The sequence below is a fragment of the Elephas maximus genome, chromosome 4, assembly GCF_024166365.1.
Source record: "Elephas maximus indicus isolate mEleMax1 chromosome 4, mEleMax1 primary haplotype, whole genome shotgun sequence".
Lineage (NCBI taxonomy): Eukaryota > Metazoa > Chordata > Mammalia > Proboscidea > Elephantidae > Elephas > Elephas maximus.
The window spans coordinates 177,515,486-177,532,709 of NC_064822.1; positions in this window are offsets into that span (position 1 = coordinate 177,515,486).

Here is a 17,224-nt window from a genome sequence, read left to right on the forward strand (position 1 = left end):
CACAACCAATGGCCAGTAAGGCAGAGCTGAAAATATGCTATCTCCCTTGATAACAGTAATATCCAGAGGAAGTAATCCAGTCCACCAAAGGCCAGATAGCAGAATAACAATCTCCTGGAACCTTTCTTTCTTCCTGTCCTACTCCAGTTCTGTTCCGGTTTGTACCCCAGTTTAATCCTGCTCCTGATCTTTAGTCTTGTTGATTCTCTTTGATTTGTATGGGCTAGTTAAAAATGTGCAGTGAGGGCTTGGGTTTGAACCTGTCTTTTCAGCTGTTTTCTCTCACCACTCCTTTGATAAGAGGCCTTGGTCTGCTGGTAGCCCCATGTCAGACAGGTCTCCCAGGTTCTTCTTAGCCCCTAGGATCTTCCCCAGACTTAGGGGAGATCAGATACAGAGTGGGGAAGAGAACAGACCAGTACTAGATGGAGAGCAGTATATTTGGGAGAATTTTCCAAGAATTAGAGAGTTGGAGATAATAATACCTATGCTGCTACTACTACTACTAACTATAATAACAATCAACCAAAACTAAACCCCTTGCCATTGACTCCAACTCATGGTGACCCTATAGGACAGAGTAAAACTGCCCCATAGGGTTTCCAAGGCTGTAATCTTTACGGGAGTAGACTGCCATGTATTTCTCCTGTGGAGCAACTGGAGGGCTTGAACCACCAACCTTCTGGTTAGTAGCTGAGTGCTTAACCACTGCTCCACCAGTGCTCCTGCAATAACAACCACCACCACCAATATATATTGAACACTTATGTACTGGACACTGTGCTAAGCACATTATATGCCTTGTCTCATTTGATCTTCACAGAAGTCCTACAAGGTGGGTCTATTATTATCCCACTTTACTGATAAAGAAACTGAGACACACAAGGTTAAGTAATTTTCCCAAGGTCAAAGGATAGTCAGTATTTCAAATAGAGGGCTGAGAGAGCTGTGGCAACCAGGACTTCATTTTTTGGGACCCATATTTATCCAAAATGGAAGGAGAGCAGAAGGAATTTTTCAGTAGTAGTAAATCAGGAAGGAGCCTTGACATTTCAAGGAATGGGAAACCTGAATCAAACTGGCTTACTGGCAAAGTAACTAGCAAATCCAGAAGTAGGCCCAGCTTTAGACATTGCTTCATTCAAGAATTCACAATGTAATTGAGGCTACAGCTCCATTGCCCCCCACTCCCCACCAATTCTCTTGGTTCTACTCTCCTTTGTAGTTTGCCTTTGATCTTAGCCTGGCTTCTCTCCTGTGAGTGTGACTGGTGCTGACAGCTCCTGGGCTACTTGCTTCCTCACTTGCATCCAGAGCAAGGAGGTGACTTTTCAAATCCCAGTCACTAGTAAACGTCTTGAACTTCATTTTCTTTTGACTATGTACGTCCTGTGCCCATAGGAGAAACCATTTGCTGGTTGGCATAGACTTTGGTGAGTGTGCTGCTCTGGACCAAGTTCAAGGGTATGTGGGATTGAGATGTCTGCATATAAGTTTGCAACCCTGGACTTTGTGCTTTCTGAATCTTTCAGCTCTGACGTTATAAATATATACAAAAAGAATGAATGCATGCCAGATATACCTACTTCCTAGCCATCTTGTCTTCTCTCCAGCTCTAATTCCTAGGAAGTGACTATAATTCATCCACCTACTCCTGTGGGAGGTGGGAAGATGAGCAGAGACAACTGGCAAGGGGGAAGAAATAGGCTGGAGGCCATGAGTTGCTCTCTCTATATGCACTTACCCAGTCTTTGAAGAGAGCTTAGATAGGGATGCAGTTGAGGTTTTTATCCTGCTCAGTTTCTTAGGGATCGAGGGAAAGAGTAGATAGAGAAGGTAGATGGAGTCCTCATGGGCTGCACCCAGAGCCACTGGCAGGCAATAGGAGCTCAATGTGAATGGCTCTCTTTAGATGTTATAGGGCTGGGTTGACAGAGCACTTCAGCATTCCAGGAAGAACTCAGGGATGCTGCTGCCTCTGGCCTCTAGGTCAGACTTGGATCCCAAGGGAACTGAGCCCAGGGGAGGTCTCTGTCCCAACAGGAAAAATTCAAGAAGCTGGGGCTGCACTTGGTATTAAGTTGGCATCATTCAGAGAATGGTGCCTCTTATCTATTCTTTGCTCTGTTCCACTGGTTCCTAAGGGCCCCTGATTTCTGCCCAGCAGTCTGGGTTGAACCCATTGCTTGGCTTTGAACCCAGTATTAAATCATCTCCACATTAATTTTGCCTTTTAGTCCGTTTGATTCAGCCACCCCTTTAGGCTTATCCTTTCTTTCTGAATCCTAATTACCCATGGGGATAATAATGACAACAGGCATCATTTACGGAGTGCCTACTATATGCCTTGAGTTTTACAAACATAATCTCTTAGAATGCTGCAAGATTAGTTATTATTATTTCCATTTTACATATGAAGAAATGGAGGCTCAGAATGGTTAAGTAGCTTTTCCAAGTTCTCTCAGTTTGTTAAATGGCACTGTTAGGATTCAAATTCATTTCTGACTCCAATGCTTTTTTTCTTCCCACAACACTACACTACATCCTTTGTTAAAGCTGCACAAGTGATAGCAGAGAACACAACTGGAAGACCTGTCTCCAAGTAGGAGCGGACAGATATACATATGGCCCCCATTTCTGATCCCCATTGTTTTTCTTTGTTTGGGTCTCTTTCCAGCTGGTTTCTCCTGCTACAACATTCCAATGCCCCAAGGACCACTGCTACCCTTTTAAGAGTCGGGCCCCAGCTTGACAACACTCCTTTTATATCTTTCCCCTTAACACAACTGAGACAGGCTGGTATTTTCAGAAAGATTTTTAGTAAACACTAAGGGAAACTGAAAGGAAATAATTGCAGCAAATACAGACAGTATAAAAATAGCCAACTTTCTAAATATACATTTCTAATTCTAAGAATCACAGTGGAAACAGCAGAAAGCTACTGCAAGATCTGTCTTCTTGGAGCTCAGCCACATACATCTCTTTGGTATGGGCTAGGAGTCAAGGATCTGACCCAGAGGGGGAGGAATGGGCAGAGCAGGACATGGCTGCAGGATCCACTTCTCCCTGCACAATCTCATCTTGTCCCATGTCTTTGATCATCGCCCACATGCTGACGATTCCCAAGTCTTGGTCTCTATCCCAGGCTCTTCTCTGAAACATACTAGGCATGTCTATTTGAATGTACCCTAGATAATTGAACTCATCTATTTTTGAAACTCATCATCTGTCTTCCCTTCAAACTCCTTTCTACTCTTCCAGTAAGTGGCACCACCATATACCCAGTTACTAAAGATACATGTTGTTGTTGATGTTAGGTACTATCGAGTTGGCTTCAACTCACAGTGACCTCATGTATAACAGAACAAAACATGTCTTGGTCATGTGCCATCCTCACAATCATTGCTATGTTTGAGCCCATTGTTCCAGCCACTCTGTCAATGCATTTCATTGAAGGTGCTCCTCTTTTTCACTGACCCTTTACCGAACATGATGCCTTTCTCCAGTGATTGGCCCTCTTGATGACGCGTCCAGAGTAAGCAAGACAAACTCTTGCCATCCTCATTTCTAAGGAGCATTTTAGTTGTACTTCCTTCAAGACTGCAATTTCCATAAAGCTGAGGTAAACTGCCTCTTCAGTGGGTCCTAATTTAATATCTATCATGTGTAACAACTTCTAGTTTTGTGAATTTCCCCCAATAACAGTGGTCCATGAGGAAAGTGACTGTGTAATCTGATTGACTGTTCTATCACCATTTATTATCATAGTGCTTGGCACATAGTAGGCAGCATTCAATAAATATCTGTTAAATGGACAAAGGAATAGATAGATGTGTGAATGAAAACGGGGTGAGTGCAAGACGGTACATAGCCTTGGAGCGGAATGACTTGATTAAACATTGGCATAGAAAACAAAAGACCAATTCATTTAACAAACATTTCCAGAACATTTCCTTTGTGTCAGGCTGTGTTCTAGGCTAACACCCTAGAGACAAAGACTCAACTTCTTTCAATTAGCAGACATGAGTATCAGTCCAGGATCCCGACCTTGGACCATTTGTCCCTTGGTCCTATGGAAATGATCTTGTTACCTTCTCACTCGCTTGAACCATACCTTTTAGTAAGCCTAACTATACACTCTAAGCAGTTTCCTAAAGACCTTGCCTAACCTAGTTTACAGTGGTAGAATTAAGTTTCAAAAGAAAAATTAGTTTCCTTCTTTTCTCTCTTCTCCCCTTTCCCTTCATTTTTCTTTCCTTTTATCTCCTCTCCTTTCCTGTGTAAATGAACCTGCATGCTATTTCTGTGCTTTCCACCACTTCAATCTTCCTGTTTTAATTCATTTGTGATGCTTCAGATCTCACTTTTATTGTGTTTTATTTAAGAATGTGTTGGTGGAACCAGTGATGATGCATTTCCAAAGATGGCTTGTTAGCTTCTTAATTGATTACACAGGATCCTCTCTGGCTGACATTCTCCAAATGGACCGTCCAGGCAGAGGAGGGGGCTGGGGAGCAAAAAACACTGAACAGTTGGAAAAGGATTAGTGTTAATTCATCCCAGACACCTCCTTGTGATGTTGCTCAGTCAATAAAAGATTAGAAAGGGGAGAAAGTTTAAACACAGTCATGCCTCTTTTCATCACAAGCTAATCCCCTCCTCTCCACTCCCACAGTAGACTCTGGTGCAGGGGCCTTAGGCGTGCATCTGCTGACGCACACAGAGCCTTCTGAAGGCCTTTTTTTCCTGTTCCTGGATCTGTCAGGAGAGTTCTGAGCAGCAAAGAATTTTGGTCTTGTTTCCAGGCAAATGGGACCCTGGGGGATGTGGAAAGATCAGAAGCTGCTGCATGGTCTATGGGGTTGGTGCAGTACCTGGGTGGTACAAAAGATTAATGCGCTTGGCTGCTAAACAAAAGGTTCGAGGTTCAAGTCTCTCCAGAGGCTCCCTGGAAGAAAAGTCTGGAAATCTGCTTCTGGAAAATCAGCCATTGAAAACTGTGGAGCACAGTTCTACTTTGACACACATGGGGTCACCATGAGTTGGAATCTACTCAACCCAACTAGTTTTTTGTTTTGTTTTGTTTTTGTTTTTTTGCTTTTTTAAAAAATAGGTACAAGATAGGGAGAAAGAAAATGAGAAAGCGGGAGAGACTGTCATCAGCATCTTGTCACTACTCTGTTCTACAACCTCAGCAGTTGTGGCAGACACTAGGTTGTCCCTATGATCTCTGCCTCCTAGTGTTCACAACCTTATATGATCCCCTCCATTTGAATATGACTTACTTCTAACCAATATACTATGGCAAAGGTGATGGGATGTCACTCACATGCTTATATTATTTAAGACACCACCTAGCCAGCAGACTCTCTCTAGAGTTTCTCTCTCTCTCTGGTTATGGAGAAGCAAACCACCATGAATCCTACAGCTGTAAGGAACTGAATGTTGCCAGCAAACAAGTGAGCTTGGAAGAACACCTCAAGCCTTAGATGAGAACCAAGCTCCACCCGACACCTTGTTTGCAGCCTTATAAGAGGACCTTAGGCTGTGCCTGGATTACTGATTACCGAAACTGTGAAATAATAAATGGGTGTTATTTTAATCCATTAAGTTTATGGTAATTTGTACCAAAGTGATGGGAACCAACAAAGATAGAAAACTGATCAGCGGTTTCTTTATCTTGCCCAAAGCAATGATCTGAAGGCTTTTATCTTCTTCCATCATGAAAATGGTACCTTAGGACAGTAAATCCATTTGTACTAACATGAACTCGATCAAGCACAGCTCAGGTTGCTACTCTTACGATATAGCCATCCATACACACAGGAACCTTAATAGCTATGGCTCCTTATAGTAAAGCTTATTGGTCTTTTCCAATTATTCAGTTTAGATACTTCACTCGTTCTTAAATTGTGTCACTTTTTCTAAGAGTGGGTTGTGGCAGCATTTTTAAACTTCCTCCCTTCCTCCTTCTTCCCTCCCTCCCTCCTCCCTTTCCTTCCTCCCTTCTTTCCTCTGTTTTCCTCCCTCCCTCTCTCTCTCCCTTCCTTCCTTCCTATTTTTTACTTGACAGGGTTTCATTATCTACTATTTAGGCTTCATTTGGTGGTGGCGGGGAGGGGGTTACTTTCATGGTCAACTTCAAAATTCCTTTCTCAGAGCACAACCCCTTTAGGGATGTCCCAGGTCAGAGGCTTCTGACTCACTCAGTGTAAAAAAATACTACCAGTTAAAAGACAGCACCGAGGCCACAGAGCCTCCCCAGTAGATTGAGGCAGCATTTTTTTTTTTTTTTTAATAGAGATCAAAGTTTATTAGTGGTTTACCAGGGGCAGGAGAGAGGGGGAAAGAGGGAGGGCTAAAAGTGATGGAAATATCTCATTGATTTAGGGAAGGGTTACATAGCAGATTATTGTAATCTCTGTCAATAAGTTATAAACCTGTAAAAAGTTGAACTGACAAAAGCTGTGTGATAGGTACATTTACAACACTGAGTACAAAAAAAGAAAAAAAGAAGCTGCTGAGTCTGCTTATGTACAACCAAAAACCTCATGGGATTTGGTTCCTAGGTTTAAGGCTTAGGGTCATGGTTTCATGGGACATCCCAGTCAATTGGCCTAATAACATGTTTAGTGCTTCTGTTCTGCCTCCCAGTTCATTGCACAACGCTTGGGGTCTCAAAAACCTACAAGCGGCCATCCAAGGTACAGCAACCTCTTTCCATTTGCCTGGAGCAACAGAGGAAGAGGGAGAGTCAGGAATAGGAGGATACGGAATGTGTGGCTAATTGCCTCCAAGACAATTACCTCTTTTGCGACAAGACCAGAAAAGCTGGATGGTTCTTGGTCATCACCACTGATCATTCTAAGTGAAGATTCTACAAGAAGAATCTCAGTCAAAACAGGGGTGGGGGTTGTAGAACAGAATTGAAAATTCTCACGACCTCTAGGCTTCCTGGAGTCATGAAGGTCGATGAACCCCTGAAACTATTGCCCTGAGATAATCTTTGAACCTAAAAGCAAAAATATCTCCTGGAGTCTTCTTAAAACAAAATAATAGTTTAGCTTAACTAGTAAAAAATATCTGCCTTGAGTATTATGCTCTTTTAAGAACTACCTCTGCAGGATCAAATTGATAGCAGTAACTGGAAAGATTAGACAGGAACTCTATAGGAACCTTAGAAACCCAAAAAAGGAGGGTGAGAATGGGAATGTGATCAATGTCACTAAATGGTACATGTAGAAACTGCTGGGGGGCGGTGGGGGGGGAGGGCCCAAAATAACATATTCTTGAAGCTCATTGAAACAAAAGGAAATAGATGGAAAAGTTAAAATATAAGAAGGTTCTGGGAATTTTACAGAAGTTAGGATAGGGAATAAATAAATAAAGCACTGGAAAATAGACTGAGGCAGCATTTTGAGTGGGAATAGGTACGAGCATTGGTTTTGGCTACGTGGGTGAAAACAGCTTTTAACATTTTCACTGAATTTGAGGGAGCATGAGATTTACAATCTGACAGAACTAAAGTTTACTGCCTTCTTTGCTATTTACTAGCTCTGAGCAAATTACTTAACCTCTCTTAGCCTGTTTCCTTTTGAACATACATTATTGTAAAAATTAAGTACAACAATCTGGGAAAAAGTATTCAGCACAATGCCTAGCCCCTAGTCATTGTCTAATTAAAACAAACAAACAAAAAACCCAGTGCCATGGAGTCAATTCTCACTCATAGCAACCTTATAAGACAGAATAGAACAGCCCCACAAGGTTTCCAAGGAGCGATTGGTGGATTTGAACTGCCGAGGTTTTGGGTAGCAGTCGTAGTCCTTAACCACTAAGCCACCAGGGCCCCAGTTGTTGTCTAATAAATATTATTTTTCTCTTTGGTCTGTATGTGTGGAAGAGGGATGTGAAGAAGAGGAAAACAAAATGAAGCTTCTCAGGGATGAAACACTAAATCTCATAGCAGCGTGGCTTGTTCCTTCCTCATTGTCTTTCCTTTTACTTTCCTTTCATTGTTCCTTCCCTCTTCCTCCTGAGTGAATACATGAAAAATTCTTAAAATAGTGTTTGCCAAAAAATGCTAGATGTTGTTTTTATCTTCGTTGTCATTGCTGTTGTCACCATCATCCTCATCTCTTCCCTCCCAGCTTATTTTCCTCTCTCTGATACAGGCAAAAGGAGCCCTGTGGTGCAGTGGTTAAAGCGATTGACAGCTAACCAAAAGCCTGTCGGTTCTAACCACCAGTGGTTCCACGGGAGATTTACAGCCTTGGAAACTCTGTGGGGTTACTATGAATCAGAATCGACTGGAGGGCAGTAGGTAATAGAGGCAATATACCGATTATTCACCTGTACCTTGTTCTGTGATGCCGAGGCTGGAACCTATAAACTACACTTCCTGAAATCCCCTGACAGCTAGCTTCTGGTTCAATTTTTCCAATAGGAGACACTGGTAGGAGAAGGGGAAAAAAAAGGCTTTGAATCAGTTCAAACCAGTTCAGTCATGGCTGACAAAGCAAAAGTAGAACAGACTCGAATTTTTTAAATTTGAGTGATCTGGAACCATAACTGGAACAGGAAAAATTATAGGTCAAAACCCTGGAACAAGAGACTCGGAAGAGGCGTAGTGAGCCCTTTGAGGAGCCTGATGTGTGAGATGGAACCATTGCTAACTGCGGAGAGCGACACATGCTTGGCTGCCATCTTTGAATGGGGCACTGCTGTTTCTGACTCTGCCCAAAATCCAACCGGGGAGAGATTCGGTTGCTATGCAACATGTAGCCGCCCTTGTTTTCTAACAGGGAGATTTAAGTTTTTAGCAGGGCTTTGACCCGTAATTTTTCCCATTCTGGTTATGGTTCCAGTTCACCCAAATAAAAAAAATTTCAGGCCTGTTCCGGTGTCGCTTTCTTGGCCATGATTGATCCGGGAAGAATTGGTTCAAAGCCCCGGGAAAAGGTTTTGTATTTGCTTGTTTTTTCTCTGCTTTGGCAGTGTTCCTGGAAGGAGATGCATCTCTTGGAGGGCAGTCCTAGCTTTTTAGCCATACCAGCCCGTTCGTGGTTATTACAGCATCAGCAGGGTGGCCACACACATCAGTGCTTCTCAATACAGTCCTCCTCCGTGGTTCCAGCACAGTCTCAGTACATTTCTCTTGAGCAGTTCCAGCACTGACCAGGTGGCATTTAGTGTACTAGTGAGTGCACACCTGAGCTGTGCTAACACCGTCTCTTCCACTTTTTCCCTCAGCCCTAGGAATTGTTGCTGCTGCCTGAAGTTACTCATCTCCAGGTTAACACACCTTCTTTTTGCTTTCTCAGCACTGGCAACTAGTTCCCTGTGATATATCCTTTTTGTTTGAAAAACTTGGCATGGTTTCTATTCTCCTGCATTGACACCAACTCTTAAAATCAGTGACTTCTATCTGTTCATCCTATGGGAAGAGGAATTACGAGTAACTTAGAATTAGATCCATTAGAGTTAACGGCTTCCTAAGGTTTCCCAAGTTAGAACATCAGAAGATGGGAAATAAAGCCACTTCCAAACTCACTTTCTCACGATTACAGAAGGAGAAAGTAGAGTACAGGTTGTTCCTGATTTACGATGGGGTTCCATTCGAATGACTGTAACACCTCATTTTTTTTTTTTTTTTTAGTTTTCATTACTGTTGCCTTTTATTATCAGTATCTTTATAAATCATAACATTGAACATCTGTGAGTGAACATCTGAGGATGATAACATCAGCAAATTATCCACTGCAACATTGTATGTAGTACATATTGCTAATGATGTGATGTACAAAAAACCAACATAAACAGATGGTCATAAAGTGCAGTTCGCTGTAACACAAATATGTTGTAATTCAGGGGCTACCTGTATTTTATGGTAACATCTCACTGCTTCCAGAGCCTGCTTATCAACTTTAGCAAAGCAATCAGCATTTGGGTCCATGTTTTCAAGCAACTGAAGCCCCTGATTTAGTTTAGAAAAATTTCAGCTAATCCTTTGACTGTAAATTTTTTTTTGACAACTTCTGTCCTTTCACTTCCTCACTGTTTCTTTCTTCTTCAGCATTTCATTTCTCTTCAAAATCCTGTAAGTTCTGACCTGTCAATTCCCCTTCTTTGTGATCTATGAGCTGTTCCATATCGGCAATATCAAGTTCTAAATTCAGCGTTCTTGCCATATGGATGATTTTTCCACCAATCTCTCCCATCAAATTATCCTGATCAAATGCTTGGAACATGTTCACATAATTCAGCATTTTTTTTTCATATCCTCTGCATGCATTTATCCATAACTTCCTCCCAGGGAGAAGCAATGTTCTGGATACACTGAAGAATATTATAATTCTTCCAGAAGTTATGAAATGTTACTGTACCTCCATCTATTACAGCTACTGCCTGAGCAAAAGTATTTCCTAGGTAGCATGTCGTGAAGGTGGTGATTGCACCTTGATTCATAGGCTGAATCACATGTGTCGTATTGGGAGGTAGATACAGCACAGTCACCTCTCCATTTAGGTCATCTACATGAGGAGAATGTCCTGGGGCATTATAAGCAATGGCTGCTGGGTGCATGCGAAGTTCAGCTGCTGTTTATAGTTAGAGTTGAATATTACCCAACTTTCTGTTAGGACTCCTGACACCGACACATATACCGACTTCACTGTAGACCAGGCCTGCCATACAGCCTGCCATACAGCAAAGTTTTGAACAGTACCAAAAACCAAAACCCAGTGCCATGGAGTTGATTCTGACTCATAGCGACCCTATATGACAGAGTAGAACTGCCCCGTAGAGTTTCCAAGGAGAGCCTGGCGGATTTGAACTGCTGACCCTTTGGTTAGTAGCTGTAGCACTTAACCACTACCCCACCAGGGCTTCCTTTTGAACAGTAAATCATGAAAATTGAACACCTGTGAGTGAACATCTGAGAACGATAACATCAGCGAGTTATGCACTGCAACACTGTATGCAGTACATATTACTAACAAGAAGATTAAAAAAAAAAAAAAAAGAACAGTCTAAGTGTGGTTCCTCGTAACTCAAATACATCAAAGTTGGGAGTTACCTGTATTTGTGTTTCCCTTTTCCCCTCTTCATATTACTTCTGGATGTACATGAAAATTCCTAAAGCTGGTTGATTCCTCCACTTATCTCAGTGTAAGTCTTCAGAATGTAAAGAATTATTTAATCTTTTCTTGAATTCTATGTGATCCTTCTTACTTAAGAGTCCCTGGATGGTACAAATGATTAAGCACTCTACTACTATGTGAAACCCATCCAGAGGCACCTTGGAAGACAGGCCTGGCAATATGCTTCCCAAAATCACAGCCTTGCAAACCCTGTGGAGCAATTCTACTCTACACACACAGGGTAGACATGAGTCAAAATTGACTCAATGCAACTAACCACAACCACTTTATACTGACTATCCTACTTCCCTACCTCAGCATCTGCCTCCTCCTCTTTCATCACTGGCATCATAATTTTGAAGGAAGGTCTTCCAATATCTGATAAACTAGCTCACATAATAAATATTGTTGTTGAAAGCATTTGAGTTTGTTTTTAGCTGCCACATGGGACAGGCGATAAATAGGTTAAACATAAAAATCACTCGATGCCATTTACTGGCAACCTGGCCCCAGTGACAGGGCAAAGCCAGGAGAGAATCATACATAAGCAGACCTAACTTCAGCTTCTACAGTTAACCCATCAATTCATCAAGTATTTATTAAGTGCCTGCCATAGACCACATCTATCCCAATAATAATAACTCCCTGTTTTTAGCTTTTCTAACTTCTTGAAGGACATTGGATTCTCATCATAGTCTGGCTAGCTGAGTAAGAGTCTATGTTTCATGCATCTGAGGGAGAGAAAGTGATCAAGTTATATATATGAGGTTAGCTTATGTTTACTTATCTTTGAATAACCGCTCATATTCTTATGGGAGCTGTCTTTTCTTGCTCCTCATTACACAGCTGAACTACTGACGGCTACCCAATAGCACCTCAGGTTAACATCTTCTGCATTTATAGATCAGGCTTAACCACAATACCTTCAACCAAATTTAAAACTTCTGGGAGAAATATTCCAATTGTTCCATTGTGATTAAGTGTAAAGTCTATTGCAGAATCATAAATGTCACTCCATTGGGTGACAAAAGTAATTAGGGGAGACAGTTTTTCTGGAAAATCAAAGGGTATAAAATTCTCGAGAGCATTAACTCTCAATCATCTTCATGGATCTTCTTGTGTGTCTGACCAAATGGTGTCTGATCACTAGGGTTGGTGTCACCCAGTGTGGTAACTCATGGTGTCACCTGCTCCCCCATGGGGCTCCTCCCATACCAAACCATACAGAATTCTTAGTAATGTTTTTTGTGCGAATGTTACTCGTAAATTGTAATTTCCATATATCACTCCTTCTTTATCTTTAATTACTGCTTTAGTCTCAAAAAAGTTATTGATATAGATTCACAAATACTAGTTACCACAGTATTGTAGCTAAAGCACCAGAAAATTTGACAAGATCAGTGACTGTAAAAACACAGGCAGCAACAAAAACAACAGCACGTGCTCGTAGCGTGTATAGACGAAACCATGTGATTCCTTGTAATTGGGCAATAACGGCAGCTCTGACTACAGCACATTAGATGGTTCAGAAAGTAAACTAGCATCCAGGGAACCCAGGATGGAAAGGGGGAGTGTTCTGTCACATGTGGGGATTGCAACCAATGTCACAAAACAATATATGTATACATTTTTTAATAAGAAATTAACTTGAGCTGTAAATTTTCACCTAAAGCACAATAAAAAAAGATAAAAGTACTAAAAAAATTAATTAGCATAGAGTTTTAGCCATGTAGGTATATCGATACATCCAAAAAAAAAAGAAACCTTAAAAAAAACTAAAACGTGTTTGTAGTTATAACTAACTACAGGGATATTTTTATAAAAAATAATAAATTTCTGCTAAAACACTGCAAAAATTTTGTAGACAGTCATTTTGGTGTTACCCCCTCTGACAGTGTCACTTGATGTGGTCTGTACTCCCCACTGCACCCCCCTGGTGATGCCACTGTGACTGACACATGGTAAGCCATTGGAGAGATTTGAACTCAGATCTGTCTTAGTGGCTTAGAACAGTGGTTCTCAAAGAGTGATCCATCGGGCATTGGTGACAGACCTCATTGTTGTTGTTAGGTGCAGCCAAAGTCAGTTCTGACTCATAGTGACTCTATGTAAAACAGAACAATACACTGCCCTGTCCTGCAACCTCCTCACAATTATTGCTATGTTTGAGCCCATTGTTGCAGCCACTGTGTCAATCCATCTCATTGAGGGCCTTCCTTCCCCTTTTTTGCTTACCCTCAATTTTACCAAGCATGATGTCCTTCTCCAGGGACTGGTCCCTTCTGATAATATGACCAAAGTATGTGAGATGAAGTCTCGCCATCCTCTCTTCTAAGGAGCACTCTGGCTGTACTTCTTCCAAGACAGATCTGTTCCTTCTTTTGGCAGTCCATGGTATATGCAATATTCCTCACCAACACCATAATTCAAAGACATCAGTTCTTCTTCAGTCTTTATTACTCATTGTCGAGCTTTCACATGTATATCAGGTGATTGAAAATAGCTTGGGACAGGTGCACCTTAGTCTTCAAGGACATGTTTGGTTTTTAATACTTTAAAGAGGTCTTTTGCAGCAGATTTGCCTAGTGCAATACATCATTTGATTTCTTGACTGCTGCTTCCACCGGCATTAATTGTAGGTCCAAGTAAAATGAAATTCTTAACAAGTTCAATCTTTTCTCTGTTTATCGTGATGTGGCTTATTGGTCCAGTTGTGAGGATTTTTGTTTTCCTTATGTTGAGTTGTAATCCATACTGAGGGCTGTAGTTTTTAGTCTTCATCAGTAAGTACTTCAGTTCCTCTTCATTTTCAGCAAGTAAGACTGTGTCATCTGCATGTCACAGGTTGGTAGTGAGTCTTTCTCCAATACAGTGCCATGTTCTTCTTCATATATCCCAGCTTCTTAAATTATTTGCTCAACATACAGATTTAATAAGTATAGTGAAAATATACAACCCTGATGCACATCTTCTCTTATTTTAAACCACTCAGTATCCCCCTGTTTTGTTCAAATGACTGCCTCTTTGTCTATGTGAAGGTTCCTCATGAGCCCAATTAAGTGTCCTAGAATTCCCATTCTTTGCACGTTACCATAATTTGTTATGATCCACACAGTAGAATGCCTTGGCGTAGTCAAGAACACACAGGTAAACTCCATCTAGTAGTCTCTGCTTCCAGCCAGTATTCATCTGACATTAACAATGATATCCCTCGTTCCACATCCTCTTCTGAATTCGGCTTGAATTTCTAGCAGTTCCCTGGGGATGTACTGCTGCAGCCGTTTTTGAATGATCTTCAGAAATTTTATTCGCATGTGATATTAATGATATTGTTTGATAATTTCCTCATTCTGTTGGATTTCACAAATGAAATGGGCTCAGATATGTATCTCTTCCAGTTGGTTGGCCACGTAGCTGTCTTCCAAATTTTTGGCATAGACAAGTGAACACCCCCAGTGCTGCATCTATTTTTTGAAACATTTCAATTGGTATTCTGTCAGTTCCTGGAGCCTTGTTTTTCGCCAATGCCCTCAGTGCTGCTTGGACTTTTTCCTTCAGTACCATTGGTTCATGATCATATGCTACCTCCTGAAATGGCTGAACATCAATCAGTTCTTTTTGGTACAGTGACTCTGTGTATTACTTCCATCTTCTTTTGAACCTTCCTGTGTTGCTCAATGTTTTGCCTATGTTGTTGTTGTTAGGTGCCATCAAGTAAGTTCTGACTTATAAGGACCCTATGTAGAGCAGAATGAGCCAGTGCCCGGGCCTGCGCCATCCTCACAGTCGTTATTGTGCTTGTTTTGCCCATAGGATTCTTCAGTGTTGCAATCTGAAGCTTGACTTTTCTCATCAGTTCTTTTAGCTTGAGAAATGCTGAGCATGTTTTTCTATCTCCAGGTCTTTGCACATGTCGTTATAATACTTTGTCTGCTTTGAAATCTTCCATTAAGCTCTTGTACTTCATCATTTCTTTCTTTCATTTTAGCTACTATACATTCAAGAGCAAATTTCAGAGTCTCTTCTTATGTTCATTTTGGTCTTTTCATTTATTCTTGTCTTTTTCCATGACCTTTTGCTTTCTTCATGTATGATATCCTTAATGTCATTCCACAAATCATCTGGTCTTTGGTCATTAGTGTTCAATTCATCAAACCTATTCTTAAGATGGTCTCTAAATTCAGGTGAGATATACTCAAGGTCCAGGACTTTGGCCCTCGTGGACTGGTATTGATTTTCTTGAGCTTCAACTTGAACTTGCATATGTGCAGTTGATGGTCTGTTCTGCGGTATGCCCCTAACCTTGTTTCGACTGATAAGATTGAGCTTTTCCATTGTCTCTTCCTACAGATATAGTTGATCTGATTCTTGTGTGTTCGATCTGGCGAGGTCCACATGCATAGTTGCCGTTTATGTTGTTGAAAAAAGGTATTTGCAATGAATAAGTTGTTGGTCTTTGAACCAAGGCCATCTTTTCCAACTACTGATCCTTCTTCTTTGTTTCCGGCTTTCTCATTCCAATCCCCAGTAATTATCCATGCATTTTGATTACGTATTTGATCAACTTCAGACTGCAGAAGTTGGTAGAAATGTTCAATTTCTTCACTTTTGGCATTAGTGGTTGGTGCAGAAATTTGAGTAATAGTAGTATTTACTGCTCTTCCTTGGAACCATGTGGATATTATTCTATCACTGACTGCATTGTGCTTCAGGATAGATCTTGAAACGTTCTTTTAGATGATTAGCATGACTGCTCCTCTTCAATTTATCATTCCCAGCATAGTAGACCATGTGATTGTCTGATTCAAAATGGCCAATACCAGTCCATTTCAGCTCACTGATGCCTAGGATATAGATCTTTATGTGATCTATTTCATTTTTGATGACTTCCAATGTTCCTAGATTCATACTTCATGCATCCACATTCCAATTACTACAGGATGTTTGCAGCTGTTTCTTCTCATTTTGAGTTGTGCCACCTCAGTAAATAAAGTCTTGAAAGCTTGACTCTATCCATGTCATTAAGACTGACTCTACTTTGAGGAGGCAGCTTTTCATTCTGGGAGTGGTGCCATCAATCTGTGTTTCACGTGACCACTAAAGTTTAAACCACTGGTTTAGAATGATAATGGCTTCTTTTTCTTTCACTTCACAAGAGTGTTGTGTTTTGGCTGTGACTCTGCTCTAAAGCATTTCACTTTACCACAGACAGATGGGGCAGTATCGGGACAGAAAGGAGAAGCATGTGAACTAAGAGCTAGCACTTAAAGCTTTGCTCAGAAGTTACATGTGCCACTTCCGTGCACATTCCATTGTGTTCAGCAAATCAGATGCCAATGGATCAGGAAAATATAGTCCCGTCACAGGGAAGGGATCCATAGGAAGGGAAATAAGACTATTGTATTAGTTTTACTCCCCCCCCCAACTTCTCTATACGTTTATCAATGATGGTAAGAGAGTTTTTAATGTTTTGACAAAAAAATTTTAAAGGTCATGGAACAACCATAATTTTTCCCATTGTTAAGATTGCTTTGCACAGTTTCAGCTTGCATAGTAATTTTTATAGTCCCTCACTGTGCTATGCAGTGAGGACTGCCTATATTTGTCAGAACAATAATACAAACTACTACATGTTTTTTCCCATCTCTGCTCAAATGTGCCTCATTAGACAAGATTCTCCTGAACTGCCTTATTTAATGCTACCCTTACCCCAGCACCTCATCACCCTATCACGTTACCCTATTTAATTTTCTTCATAAAACTTACATCTAGCTGAAGTTAGTTTCCTATTTAATTGTTCTAAAATTTACTACGTAAGCTTCACAAAAACAGAATTTGTCTATACTATTCATTGCTTTACATTCAAGACATAGAGCAATGTCTCATGAAAAAGTGTTCAAGACACATTTTAGGATATGAATTTGTTGATATTCCCCGAAATGGACCCAATAAACTCTCACTGCTACTTAAAATGGAGCTGGGGCCTGTCCTGAGCCTGAGCCTGAGCAGGAGCTGAGGAAGGCAGATAAGAAGGCCTCCAACCTGATGCCCACACACAGGATCCAGTATGGATTCAGGTCTGC